At 42.3% G+C, this 14,038-nt stretch overlaps 1 protein-coding gene across 1 annotated transcript in view; it reads left to right on the forward strand.

Moving 5' to 3' along the window:
- The first annotated feature begins 12,757 nt into the window (after window positions 1-12,757).
- The window catches only part of ets1 (v-ets avian erythroblastosis virus E26 oncogene homolog 1), a 35,104-nt gene continuing 33,823 nt past the window's right edge, over window positions 12,758-14,038 (forward strand). The window contains exon 1 of the mRNA XM_031743578.2: window positions 12,758-12,849. The gene's annotated coding sequence lies outside the window, so the exon portion shown is untranslated. The remainder of the gene's footprint in view (window positions 12,850-14,038) is intronic.

The raw sequence follows: 14,038 nt of genomic DNA on the forward strand, positions 1-14,038 counted from the left end.
CTCTGAACTGTAATGAGTTATTTATTTAGCTGAAGAGGCTACTGAGAGATGATCTGAAGATGGAGGTTATTGGTCCAATCCAAACCTTTCTTTTGTAGCTCCTGGGGGAGAGAGAAAATGGCAGTGTGGCACCAGGGAAGGCAGGGCAGAACCTCAAATGTTTTCACGCAAGCTCCCAGGCACTTATGATCCAGACGTGGAACGGTGCTTATGCACTGGGCTCGTGTTCAAAAGAGTGAAAGCCACTATATGTATCTTGTGTATGTGTGTGTATGTCTGTGTGTGTGAGTACGCTGAACAACAGCAAGGAGATGGCAAAATGTAAAAAGTGACAGATGAGGTTCTTTCAGGAAGACTTCAACCATCTACCTTCTCTAAATTCTCGAATAAATCAAGCTGAAAGAAGGAGAAAGTAAAAGTTTCTTTTCAGTTGCTTGCAAGGGCAAAGACACTAAACCAGCACCAGAGTGTGGAGCGAAAACAACAAAGAAACAATCACAAAGCTGCATTCTGTAGGTCCACAGCAGACAGCAGCCCACTTCTGTGCGTGTGTGTAGTGATAATTACAGAGGGGAAGTATTAAATTAAAGCAAAGCAGTCATTTTATGAGCCAAGCATTTATGAAGGTAATAGCGTCCCTATAAATTAACGACCTCCCGATGTCTCTTGATGTGTTTCCCCTTCGTCGGGTCCGGAGAAAAGCACTGATACTTCAACTATTTGACCCCCACCTGTTCAGCCTTGGTATTTTCGCTCCCGGGAATAATGCTGAGACCAGAGCTTGGGAGTGGTGTTGAGACAAAATGCACGCTGCCACTTCACACAGTGTGTTCTGGTATGTGTTTAATCAAAAGAAGAGTGGTCGGTGTCTTATTGTGAGACACCTTGTCCACATAATTGCTTTTCCCAACACCACAAATTGCTCTGAATTCACGACCTCATACACACCGGTCTTCCAGACCACCTATCCCATGCCAGTTCAGCCGTAAGTGTCGGCACACCCTGCCTCTATAGTTCAGACAGGACATGGGAAACCAAGGTGCTCGCTTTACATTTTAAATCAGTCTCACTTGCCAAGGGGGGAGTCATCCCTACACGAACAACACGAGGCTGAAATAAAGCCCCTGAAAATGACTGCTCCTGTGGAAAAAAAAAAAAACAGTTGGGAGAGTGAGAGCAGGAGGAAAGCAGTGCCATTTAGAAAGCCTAAATCATCCCCTGAACTATAAATCCTGTGACCACTCATCATTCAGCAGCATTTTAAAAACCCCTTAAAGAAAAACACTGAGTGAAATGAATATGCTGTCACCTCTCATTTGGGTCTGGCCCACTAGCTCAATAAGAAAAGTGTTGTTCCCTGGAAGGCTGCTAGTCCGAGCTGAGCTCTCAGGTTTAGGGTTTACCCCTGTCCCGCATTCTCAATGCTTTGAGGCCCAGGTCTCTCTCGTTCCTCCCCCACGTCCCCCCAGACATGTCTGACAGGCTGAACTCGATGTGGGCTGCTCACCAGACTACAAAAATCATTCATCTGTGGCTTCAGACGGTCAAATCTGGATCTAATAAAGGGAGCCTGCCTATTGATCCTATTTACAGGGGAAGGCAGTGCAAACTCTTACCACTTGGGGGCTCTGTAGCTCAAGTTTGTGACGGCTTCTTGATCACTCTGGTAAAGTCTTGCTCATCATAGGAGACAGGAAGGGCGAAATCTTCTAAATAAACTGATGTGATTTGTTATTAAAGGAACATCTATCCCTGGTTTAATAACTTTTTTCATATTGATTTTCTTTTAAATGTCTTTTATCTAAAGGCAGTATTTTATATAAATGTGTTAGCACAGATAAAAAAAAAAAGACATTGACATCTGCAAGATAAGACATTCCTGTTCTGGACTATTTGAAGCTTAAAAAACAGAACTTGTGGGGTTATTGAGGCCAAAGATAACAACAGTCTCCTCCCTTTCCAGCCATGACACAAATAACCACATGAAATCAAAAATAAATAAAATAACCCTTGAGTGTATTATGTATCGATAATGTCGTTTCCAGGTCGTTTCCTTCTAAATACAGGAGAGAAGCAGAGTGAAGGCACGGGAAGAATCCTCACACTGACAGAAAAGCCAGAAGAAGCATCTAAGAATGAAAAAGGACGCAGGGAGAATGAGTCAGAGCTACTTTCAGGGTTGTGTTTACGTGTTGGTGAGGGCACTACCCCAAACGCCTAGGCAAAACCACAGCATTCCATGTAAGCCTTAAAGAGACAGAGCGACGCTGTCATCGTGGGTATCTGGGGCGTAAAGTGTTAACATATGGAGAGGGCTATTTGAGACAGCTGGTGAGAGGCGCAGAATCAGTAGGTGGCTATGCCAGCACTACGATAGCATTCAAGTTGTGTGTCAGGTAATCTCTGAGAAAGTGCAGATTTTTTTTTTTTTTTTTTTTTTTTTTATTTCACATTAGTTTCACTAAAATTTGACTCTTTTTTCTTTTTTGATTTAAATCCAAACAGACTTGTGGCTTGTGTCTTGCTACGGCTAAAAAAGAAAAAAGGGGGGAAAAAAGACAGGTTACTGTGGCTGCATTTCAGAGACACTACAGAGGGCGCAGTTGAGCCGTGAAACAAGTGCGAGGAGAGGAGACCTCCACACATGAGCAGAGGCAGACTTGTGTTTGAAACTTTTTCTGTATAAATCACAAAGATTTGATTTAAGCATTGCCAAAAAAAACAAATATACCAGAAGGTCAACCACACAACCTGTATTTCTGCGCTGCTAGCACTGGCATGTTAGTCCCTGATGTTACAAAGAATTATACTTTCCAGAGGTTTCTAGGTAGGTGAACTGAGGTGTATTCTTGTATCTAGTTTGTAGTTTTAGCTAAAATTCTTCACAACGTGGCAAAACTGGCATATACAAGTAGCTAGTATTAATTCTGAAAGTGTCTTCACTCAACATACAGACAGCAGAGTGGCTTGAAAAGTCTGAAGATGACAGGCCCAGTTTACATGCAGAGGGAAAAAAAAAAGCTCACTGCTAGGAAGAGCACAAACCAAGACGAGAAAACGAGAGAACGGTGTAGGTGTGAGGAGAGAGGTGAGAGAGCGGTAATGGTGTTGATGTTGACAATTGGTTACAGAGAGGGCGAGAGAAAAAGAAAGTGTGTTGGTTCGAGGGCGTTTTGCAGAGAGGGGTAACTGGGATGGAAAGAGAGGATGCAGAGAAGGAAATGAATGGAAGTGAGGGGGGGCAAAAGAGAAACAGCCTGTTTCCTCACTTAAAATCCAGGGCACAATATGGATATCCTTAAACTGTCAACGGTGCTCTAAAAATAGCCCCCTTTTTCTGCACAGTAAGAGTTGGAAGTGGGAGTAGGAATGAGTGAGGTGAGGGTGAGCGGTGGCGTCTGGCAGTTGGAAATGGGAGAAACAAAGAAACACCAACCTGCCAGACAGCTGTGAAAAGCGATGGGTCAGAGAATAAGAGGCCTCAGATAGAGAGAGAGACTAAGTGTGCAGGACTGAGAGAGTGAAAGTGGATAAGAGACGACCCCAGTTGAGATGAAAGACTTCCCTGTAAAACCCTCGTTTTTTCTGGAAATAGTCACTAAAAAGTGAAATTTGCTGGGATCACACGTTTGCTTACCTGTTGCATACAAGGAACTTGGTGCAATTAGCAAGTTTTTTTCAGTTTTGTTTTAATTGAGAGAATTAATGACACCTGTGTTTATGATTTACATCACACATTCAGGGAAGGACTGAAAACACAGCACAGAACCCCTTGAAAACGAGCCACTGAAAAGCAGCTCCTTCTTTGCTCTCATCACCCTGATAACCCCTCCTCTGCAGGCTACTCCACAGCCCATCACCGGCTAAATATATGCTGAACAAAACAGCAATGCTACCCGTGGCTGCATTATTATCAGTATTAAGACTCTAATGAGTATTTTGTGGTCAAAACGTGGCCACAAAATACATAGGTAGGTTTTGCAGACTCAATATAGACTCAAGACCTCCCTAACCTAACAGATGGAAGAAGATTAAAAAAGTGGTTATCTGAAACATGACATTTCCTTTGGTGACTAAGCCCAGGTTGTTTTTCATGGGCTGGCGACAACATTTCAGGGACGCTTTGAAAGCCATCATGACCCCTAACATGGCTTCACGGCCTTGCCCATTGTAACACAGCACTATGATACAGCATAATGTGAGGCTTCCTATGTCACAGCTTTCCTCTTAAATCAGATGGAAGCTGGTTGATGGTCTCATATCCCTGATTGGGTTGCTTTGCCTTGATATACACTAATATGCAACGCTTAGTGTTGCACTCATAAACAGCTCAGGAGGAATGTGCAAATCTCAAGTTATCAGAGGAAAAATGTGTAATCTGTCTGTGTTTATTTCTGGTAGCACTGAGCACCAAATTCCAAACCATGTTCTCATATTAAGATAATCATTATTAACATTAGTAATAAATATTATCATTAGTTTTTTACAGACAGGCAATTTTCCTGGTTCTTGTAACTGTGCTGCAATCATACACTTTGATCCAATGGTAATCAATAATTACAGATATATTTCTAATCGTTATTTCCTCAGACCAATTCTTTTAAAAGTTTTTAAAATATAGAAGGAATATTTTTGAACTGACAGTATGTATGAATACCAGTATGGTTTCGTAACAAATCATAGAACTGGAACAGCTCTTACCAAAGTCATCAGTGACCTGAAGAGCAACAGTGATTCACAGAGTTTCATTCTGAGTTCTGCTTGATCTCACTGTTGCCTTCGACTCTGCTGATCTTGACATTTTAATTCAAAGGCTTCATGATTCAGTCAGGTTCTCGACCGCTTTCATACCTAAAGGGCAGCGGTTTTTATGTTTCAATAAGTAGTTTTAGAACTGCGCAAATAGAACAGGTGTTCCTCAAGGGTCTGCTCTGGGTTCATTGCTCTTTAACTTTAACAAGCTATTGCTTGGTACTGTAATAAATACAAACATCTCCTTTCACTCTTATGCGGATGATATACGGTTGTACCTATCATTTTGATGACACTAACTGCTGGTTGACTAGAAACGTTTTAGACCTTTAGCCAAGACAGAAATATTTTTTCATATATATCATAATTATTTCCAACACAGTAAGGAAGCATGGGTGGTGATTTTTGTTTTGATGATCATATTAATAAAGTCGCCAGAACAGCTTTTTGTCACGTAGAAAAATATATGTCAAAAGTTAGAGCATTCTTTTCTCAGCCTGGCTCTTGGTCCATGGATTGCCAGCATATTTAGAATGAAGCAGAGTCACTCATACGTGGAAATTTGAACATATTACCCCAGTACTGAGGACATTTCATTGGCTCCTAGTTCAATAAAGAATTACCTTTAAAATCCTTTGATTAGTTCAGAAAGGTCTCAATGATTTGGCCCTTCAGTATATCTCTGAATGGTTCAGTGTATAAGCCTGTTTAACTGTTCCCAGAAATATATCTGAGTGTGCTGAGGGTTACTGTGGTCCTGTTCTTTGAAATAAGCTGTCTGCTGACCTGAGGTCAGTTACAACTGAGTCTACATTCAAAAACACACTCAAATCCCTTTTATTCTCACAGACATACATTTAATAACTGTAATTGCAATTGGCATCGTATTAATACACTTTACACTCCACTGTTGTAGCATGAAGAGACAAAAATCATGGCACCAGTGAACATAGCTACAGCTGCTGAAAATACTTGTCAGACCTTCTCTGAGGTTTCACAAACAGTTCCTTTCCTTCATTTATGTTCAGTACACCCCCCACCCCCGAGTCAGGCACAGTTAATAAAATATGAGAACAAATTTGAACAAATTTTAAGAACATTTGCCTCACAACAGACTATGTGCAATGATGTTCCACTGCTTTGGTTAGCAGGCTGTAATTGTCTTTGCTGATGTTTTGCTAATTCCTTGCCTCTTATTTGTATTTAGAAACAGCTCACAAAACAGGCCAGTGCTTTCTGGTCACCTACGTGGGGTTTACCTCTCTTACCGAGGACTTAGATTAAAACCCTTCTTCGAGATAGCCAAACTCTTTTTCAAAAGGCTTTGAACTGTAGCATTGAATAAGGCTAAAAGAGGGTGAATATGTATTTTATTAGTGCACACCCCCACTTATGTTGTCTTATTATTATTTATTACGTGACACAAAAGTCTGTAAACAGTGTTTCTCTCATCAGCTGTGTGATGCTATCAGGGCACCCATAGGGCATCCTTATGCACTCGGCAAGAGCCTTATCCTTACTCAATGCTCTCCTCAGAGGAATAGCAGTGAAGGAAATCTTTCATGGAACACATTACTGGGCATCTCCATGAACTTTCATGTGATCACTACATTTTAAGTGTGCTGGACACTTAAAGAAGTGTTAATACAGGGAGTGCAGAATTATTAGGCAAATGAGTATTTTGTCCACATCATCCTCTTCATGCATGTTGTCTTACTCCAAGCTGTATAGGCTCGAAAGCCTACTACCAATTAAGCATATTAGGTGATGTGCATCTCTGTAATGAGAAGGGGTGTGGTCTAATGACATCAACACCCTATATCAGGTGTGCATAATTATTAGGCAACTTCCTTTCCTTTGGCAAAATGGGTCAAAAGAAGGACTTGACAGGCTCAGAAAAGTCAAAAATAGTGAGATATCTTGCAGAGGGATGCAGCAGTCTTAAAATTGCAAAGCTTCTGAAGCGTGATCATCGAACAATCAAGCGTTTCATTCAAAATGGTCAACAGGGTCGCAAGAAGCGTGTGGAAAACCAAGGCGCAAAATAACTGCCCATGAACTGAGAAAAGTCAAGCGTGCAGCTGCCAAGATGCCACTTGCCACCAGTTTGGCCATATTTCAGAGCTGCAACATCACTGGAGTGCCCAAAAGCACAAGGTGTGCAATACTCAGAGACATGGCCAAGGTAAGAAAGGCTGAAAGACGACCACCACTGAACAAGACACACAAGCTGAAACGTCAAGACTGGGCCAAGAAATATCTCAAGACTGATTTTTCTAAGGTTTTATGGACTGATGAAATGAGAGTGAGTCTTGATGGGCCAGATGGATGGGCCCGTGGCTGGATTGGTAAAGGGCAGAGAGCTCCAGTCCGACTCAGACGCCAGCAAGGTGGAGGTGGAGTACTGGTTTGGGCTGGTATCATCAAAGATGAGCTTGTGGGGCCTTTTCGGGTTGAGGATGGAGTCAAGCTCAACTCCCAGTCCTACTGCCAGTTTCTGGAAGACACCTTCTTCAAGCAGTGGTACAGGAAGAAGTCTGCATCCTTCAAGAAAAACATGATTTTCATGCAGGACAATGCTCCATCACACGCGTCCAAGTACTCCACAGCGTGGCTGGCAAGAAAGGGTATAAAGAAGAAAAACTAATGACATGGCCTCCTTGTTCACCTGATCTGAACCCCATTGAGAACCTGTGGTCCATCATCAAATGTGAGATTTACAAGGAGGGAAAACAGTACACCTCTCTGAACAGTGTCTGGGAGGCTGTGGTTGCTGCTGCACGCAATGTTGATGGTGAACAGATCAAAACACTGACAGAATCCATGGATGGCAGGCTTTTGAGTGTCCTTGCAAAGAAAGGTGGCTATATTGGTCTCTGATTTGTTTCTGTTTTGTTTTTTTTGAATGTCAGAAATGTATATTTGTGAATGTGGAGATGTTATATTGGTTTCACTGGTAAAATAAATAATTGAAATGGGTATATATTTGTTTTTTGTTAAGTTGCCTAATAATTATGCACAGTAATAGTCACCTGCACACACAGATGTCCCCTAAAATAGCTAAAACTAAAACAAACTAAAAACTACTTCCAAAACATTCAGCTTTGATATTAATGAGTTTTTTGGGTTCATTGAGAACATGGTTGTTGTTCAATAATAAAATTATTCCTCAAAAATACAACTTGCCTAATAATTCTGCACTCCCTGTACATCAGATGCTTTTGTGCACATGCTAAAAGATGTTGCTCTAATCCAATTATGGATTAGTAGGTTGTATTGTGTGTTTTCCTTATTCCAAATTCGAGGGCCTAGCCTTCCATGAACTATAATTGCGCTTAAGTACTGTGATGCCAGCCTAAGCGTATACAATAGGCCTCTAAGCTGGCTCCACCTGTGTCAGATGAAGAAAACTCAGGTCACACAGGTACAGTATCCACCAGAGAACCAACTGTTCCGGATGACACATGTACAATTTTGCTTTATACCTGGCATAGCTTCAACAAGACTTTCTGCAGTCTTCTGCTAAATGTTAGGTGCTGGGAAATATACAGCAGTATTTATCTGTTTCTTTGACTAATAAGTGGGCTGGAGCCTATCTCGGCTATCATAGAGACCGAGGACAGGTCATCAGGGCTGATAGTCATTCAAACATAAGCACAATTACATGTTTTTCCACAGCTAAGGTAACTTTCCCTTTACACTTATACTCATTATTCATACTCAACTTATCTATTTCGTTTTACATCACATTTAAATAGGATGACCCTGAGAGAAAACCGAGGAGGGCTTGGCTTAAACGACCTCTAGAAGACTTTTTGAATATTAACGAGAATAGCAGTTGACTGAGGTAAGTCGTTATAATTTAGTCCAGATCCCAGTAATGGTCAGTTGTGTCCCTAGCTGGCACGCTGAAAGTCAGAAACCTTGCCCCTCGACATGTAAGTCACTGTTTTTCTTGCTGCTCTAAACACGTTATCCCCCGTATGTTCTCCCTGTCCTTCTGTCCGTCTCTCTCCCCATCTGTCTCCCCTGATTGCTCTCCCTCTACGTGCCTCCCAGGCCTGCCTCTCCACCTCTCCTCTCTCGCTCCAGCCCTTTCTTTCGCTGTCCTAATGAGAGCGTGCGTTACGCAGGCATTCAGAAAACCTCTGTTAATTACATGACAAGCATCTCGTTCTGGGACACTAATGAAGAGGGATAGCGAGCTGGAGACGCCACTGGAGTGGTGGTGCTGCGTGTATGTGTGTGTGCGTTGGTGTGGTGGTGCTGGTGAGGGTCAGTGCTCACCACTGGGTGGGGTGTTTGAACATGTGTGTGTGAGTATGTGTGTTTTTGAGGGGGGTAGGGATGGGGATTTTGGCGCCAGGCCAGCAGCTTATCAACCAGTGAAAGTTGGACTGCGCATCTAGTCCTCTCCCTACATCTTCAGACTGCTTGCCTTTCATCTTACTACACTCCCATCTTTTTTTTTTCTTTTAGTGTAAAACATCAGTGTTTTGATTTGTTTTTCCTAAGCACCATTACATTTGCACTTATCAAAGAATGCATTAGCTTTGAACAGCTTTGACTATGACACACACAACTGCTCGATATCCTGATATCGTGAGCTGTGCTGGCCTTTTTTTGGGGGGGGGTAAAAGACCAAATGCATAGTGTTAGCTTCAGCACGAATCAGCTTGTTATGGAATTAATTAAACAAAGTATTGACTGGCAAAAAAGCAAGAGCTACAGTTCGTGCACACACATAGCTTACAGATAAATCCACACACAGAGGAGTCAGAAGACCAGCGGGGAAAGAGAGCATGAGAGGGAGAGAGAGAGAAGACCTAGGCAGAAGTCCAGCGACTCAGCATGTGATTTGGAGGAACTTCTCTGTCAAGAGGCACACTCGAACAGAAGATTGCTGTCCCGTACCATCCCTCGTGAAACGCTTGAGAAACACAAACCATCTGGAGGCTATAGTGCACACTCTCAACCCATCAAATATTGAGGATGTTTGTCTGATTTACAGAGCCTATTTAGAACTGTTTGGACAACTTGGCTGAAGGATTGGTGCCTTAATTAAAAATAATATCAAGAGCTAATATTGCCCCCGAGACCTTTGCCTTGCAGTCAACAGTGCAACAAAGTCACGGTTCTGTGGCTGAAGATGAAAATCTGAGCCACAAGCGCTTCTAAACGAGTATAGTCAGGCCCGAAACAAAGGCTTCTCCACATTCGTGATTTCACTGAGGTTACTGTCCCATGTGCCCCCCCCCACACCCCTTTTTCTGTCTGCTGATGCCAATAGCAACGTAGGCTGTTCTAGGCCCAAGTCCACCACAGTGATGGCATATTGATACTGTCATAAAACATTACATTCTTACTTTATTCATTAGAACTGCGCTTTAATCTAAAAATATCATGGGCAGAGAATAAAACAGAGTTTTCAACAGCAGAAAGATTAGGCCTGCACTTCTCTCGCTGAGCACCACAGCTCGGAAACACTGAGGCCCAAAATAGATGTTCCTCTCATAAAGGGCTCCTTCTTTGTAGTTGACATACAGCAACAACATCTGCAGGGCAGTTTCTATGGGGGGAACAGATTCGGGCAGGCTATCAAAGAGAGGCGATCTCCTGTGAGAAGTGGTGGGTGGAGGACTTCCATATTCTCCCTCTCTGTCTGTCTCTCTCCTTCTTTTTTGTTCTCCTCCCTCGCTCTTTTTATCTTGCGCTTCCAAAAAATCTGTAGCAATCAGGACGATGCTAATAAAAGACCATTAATATCACCTGTCAGTGCTATCTTTGGAAGATCCAAATTGAGAAAATGAGACAAAAGGATTCACAGTCTGGAGCTGCTCAACAAGATGTGGGGTACCAGTGGAGGACAAACGGCTGCAGCGTTTGAGCAGTGAGCTGACAGGAAACCATCAAGAAAACAAGAAGGATGATGAATATTCCTATATATCGCAGCTAAAAGGAAAAACGTAGTTAAAGTGATGCTTTAGAACAGTGTAATTTCAGTATAAATATTACCATATTTTATATAAGGGGTTGTGTATCAATATGGGCTGTACATAATGCTATCATGACCTTAAGTTCACGTGGTTTTAGATAAAAGAAAAACATGAAAAAAATGTATTAAACATTGTTCTTCTGGTAAAATAACCCAACATAAGTTTAATTCAGAGCTGATGCAGATGCAGTTCAAACCAAGAGAGTGATTGTAAAGGTCGTAAAATCCTGCAGGTTGTTTGACTGATGGTTTTCACCGACTGAGATGGCAAGGCGTTCACTATCTGTTTAATGTAAAACATGAGCACAGCCAGCAGACAGGCTGAGGCTCTGAGCGGAAAAAGATGGCACCGTAATGGGGAGGTGAAAGGCAAGGGGCAAAGTGATGATAGTAGCTTCATGCAGAGCAGAAGTGTATCTGGGGCCTCGCCTTTGAACTGGTGAGCCGGCTAATTGAAACAGCATTGCCAGGGCATCGGCTGAAGATCTGGATCTCATTCACCCCTGCTTTTATTCAATTTGGTTTCATCACGGGGGCGCGTCTCGTGCTTTTTCTCTCCACATGGCAATAAGTCATACCCTCGCCTTTTGCCCTCGACGTGTTGCCCATCTGTGTCCCCTGGGGGCCCAGAGTGCTGAGGCCCTGAGAACACCAAGGGATTCAGATGAGGTCTTGAGAAAGCCCCTTATGGTACTTCTTCACGCCTCTCACCTTGGACTTGACCCCCACCCCACATCCCCACAGCTCTTCACTCACTCATACACAGACACACACACACACACACACACACACACACACACACACACACACACACACACACACACACACACACACTTTACCCCCCAGACTTAAGATTTACTGGTAAGAGCAGTGGTTGTCAGGAGGTTTGGACCGTGCACTTTCTAATTCAAACAAATGCGGCACTGGGGTCACGCTATTATCATGGAGCCACAAGGTGTTTCAGATGCCTCGCAAGTGTTGAGTGCTGAGCTGATAGAGAGAGAGAAGAGGGGAGAAGAAGCAGCCGGGGGGCTGGCGCTTCATGCTGTTAGGGAGCAATGCAGTGGAAAGCTTGTGAGTTTCCAGCGTGGAAATAAGCAAACAAATGCAGCAATGAATAAGCAAATAGACAGATAAGACTCCGCACTCTCAATTAGTTATCACTATCCTCTATCAGAACAGGTGGATGTAGATTTTGCCTTGTAGTCGGGGAAGGGGGGGCTTCTCATTTCACAGAAGAGCAGTCAGTGTTTCTACCATAGCTTTAATCAGTGTCCCGCATGCACCGGCCGATGCTTGCAGTTAAAGGTTGGAGAATGATATGATGGTCAGTGATGTACAGTAAATAAATATGCAGGTGCTTTCTGCTAAGACAAATTGATCTGACAGCCACAGTTTCCTTTAAAAGGTAATTTCAGCCTAGGTTGATGCCAGATCTGAGAAGTCTGGGATACTGTGCCAGGTTATACCGACAATACAAGGATGTAAAATTGCTGCTTGACACACATGCTCAGACATCTGAGATTGTTGTTTTAAAGAGAGAGAGAGAAAGAAATTTCATTTGTCAGACAAATAACGGTGTCAGAGGACAACATTACAGGAAAGTCAACAGTTGCAATCATAGTCAAAACCTTTGTTTTTTGCCTCCCTGCTGTTTCCCCCCTGCCATGACTCTGACAGAGGAAGAGGAACAAACAAACCAAAAAAAAAAAAAGGAAATAAACAAACCTAAATCTAATTTAGCTAAAAAAAAATAAATACACTATTATATTTACTGAAAGAGAATATAGATATTATAAGCTTTTGAAACACAAGCTGACTGAAAATAGAGGAAAGCTACACATGGCAGCACAGCCTCTCTACAAGTTTACACCTACTCTGGCTGCATGCGAACCACATGTGAAGTCCAAAGACTACATACAGAGGAAAAATGGGATTTGGAGAGGATCACCGTAGGACTGAGGGAGGGACTAAAAGTGTGCATATCATTTCTTCCTCCGTGGGATTCGCTGCGAGGCAGGTACAGCATCTCTGCAGTCCACCGCTCAGCTGTCACACTCAGCTGTCCAGTGCTCACAGGAAACTTTTAAACACCGCAGTCGGTAAGTACAGAGTTGTTGTTTTTTCTTCTCCTTTTCTTTCTGCATCTTCTTACAGGTCAGTGGTAGAATAAGAAGACGCTGTTATTATCTGCGCTCGTCGCTCCTTTGATCCACAAGAGGGAAAGTGTTGGCTTTAAAGTTTTAGTTTTTTCCCGTCAGGAATTCTTCCGAATGCGTGACGCGTTGTTTCCGACCTGTTCCACCTTTACTTATTTTGCGCATAAAAAGTTGCCTTAACGTTTTTGTTTTATTTTATTTCTCTGAAGAAAAGAAATTTCAGGATTGCTAATTGCCTTCAATTAGCGGGCTTTAGACTGACTTCTAACAGAGCTCCGAAATGTAGCTTCATATATAAATAGCATCTCTTTATATGACTAAATGTGGAGTTAGACCCATATGGATGTTTTATCTAGCACTGATTTATTGATTTTTTATTTTTTTGCCTTTTTCTCAATAAATCAGAGAGACTTGAACGGCTAAAAGTAGGCATGCGTTTGAATGACAGAAGTAATTATTCACTTTGTGCTATTTTTTTCTTTCTACGGGAATAAAAGCATTTGAATCTTTTTTTATTTTATTTATTTATTTATTTATTTTGATATGCCGAACATCTGCAAGCATTGAGCGGCTGCACATCTTTCTGTCAGCAGCTGCCACAGACTAGAAATGCCAAATTGCTTAACATATGAATGTGACGAAGATGAGACCTGTATGAAACACAACACTGCCCATATCACAACCCACCTCTAATGCAGTCCTTCAGTTCACTTTTCAGTCTCTTTTGTTGGTGCTGCTTTGAGTAAACAATGTTAAGTGATAAGCAGAAGCGTGGAGGAGGGCGGCAAGGAGAGGAGGAGGAGGAGGAAGGAGGGTGAAGGAGAAGAGGAGGAAGAAGCGAGGTAGATGAAAGGAGGAGGCAGACTGGTGTAATGGGAGGGAGGAAGACAGTGGAAGAAGTGGTGGAAATGTTAGATTCCCTCAGTGGATGGATTTACTTCAGCTGAAATCCATTTTTGTTGAGAACATCCAAAGATTTTCTTAAAAAAATAACATCCTGTCAGACTTAAACCATGAAGTAGCGCAATGTGAGATATTGATTGATTGACTACATGTCAACAGAAATAAGGTAACACAAATATATATTGTAAATCAAAAACAAATGTAAAAAATGACATGATGACAAGATGTT

Source organism: Oreochromis aureus, linkage group 14 (assembly GCF_013358895.1).
Source record: "Oreochromis aureus strain Israel breed Guangdong linkage group 14, ZZ_aureus, whole genome shotgun sequence".
Classification (NCBI taxonomy): domain Eukaryota; kingdom Metazoa; phylum Chordata; class Actinopteri; order Cichliformes; family Cichlidae; genus Oreochromis; species Oreochromis aureus.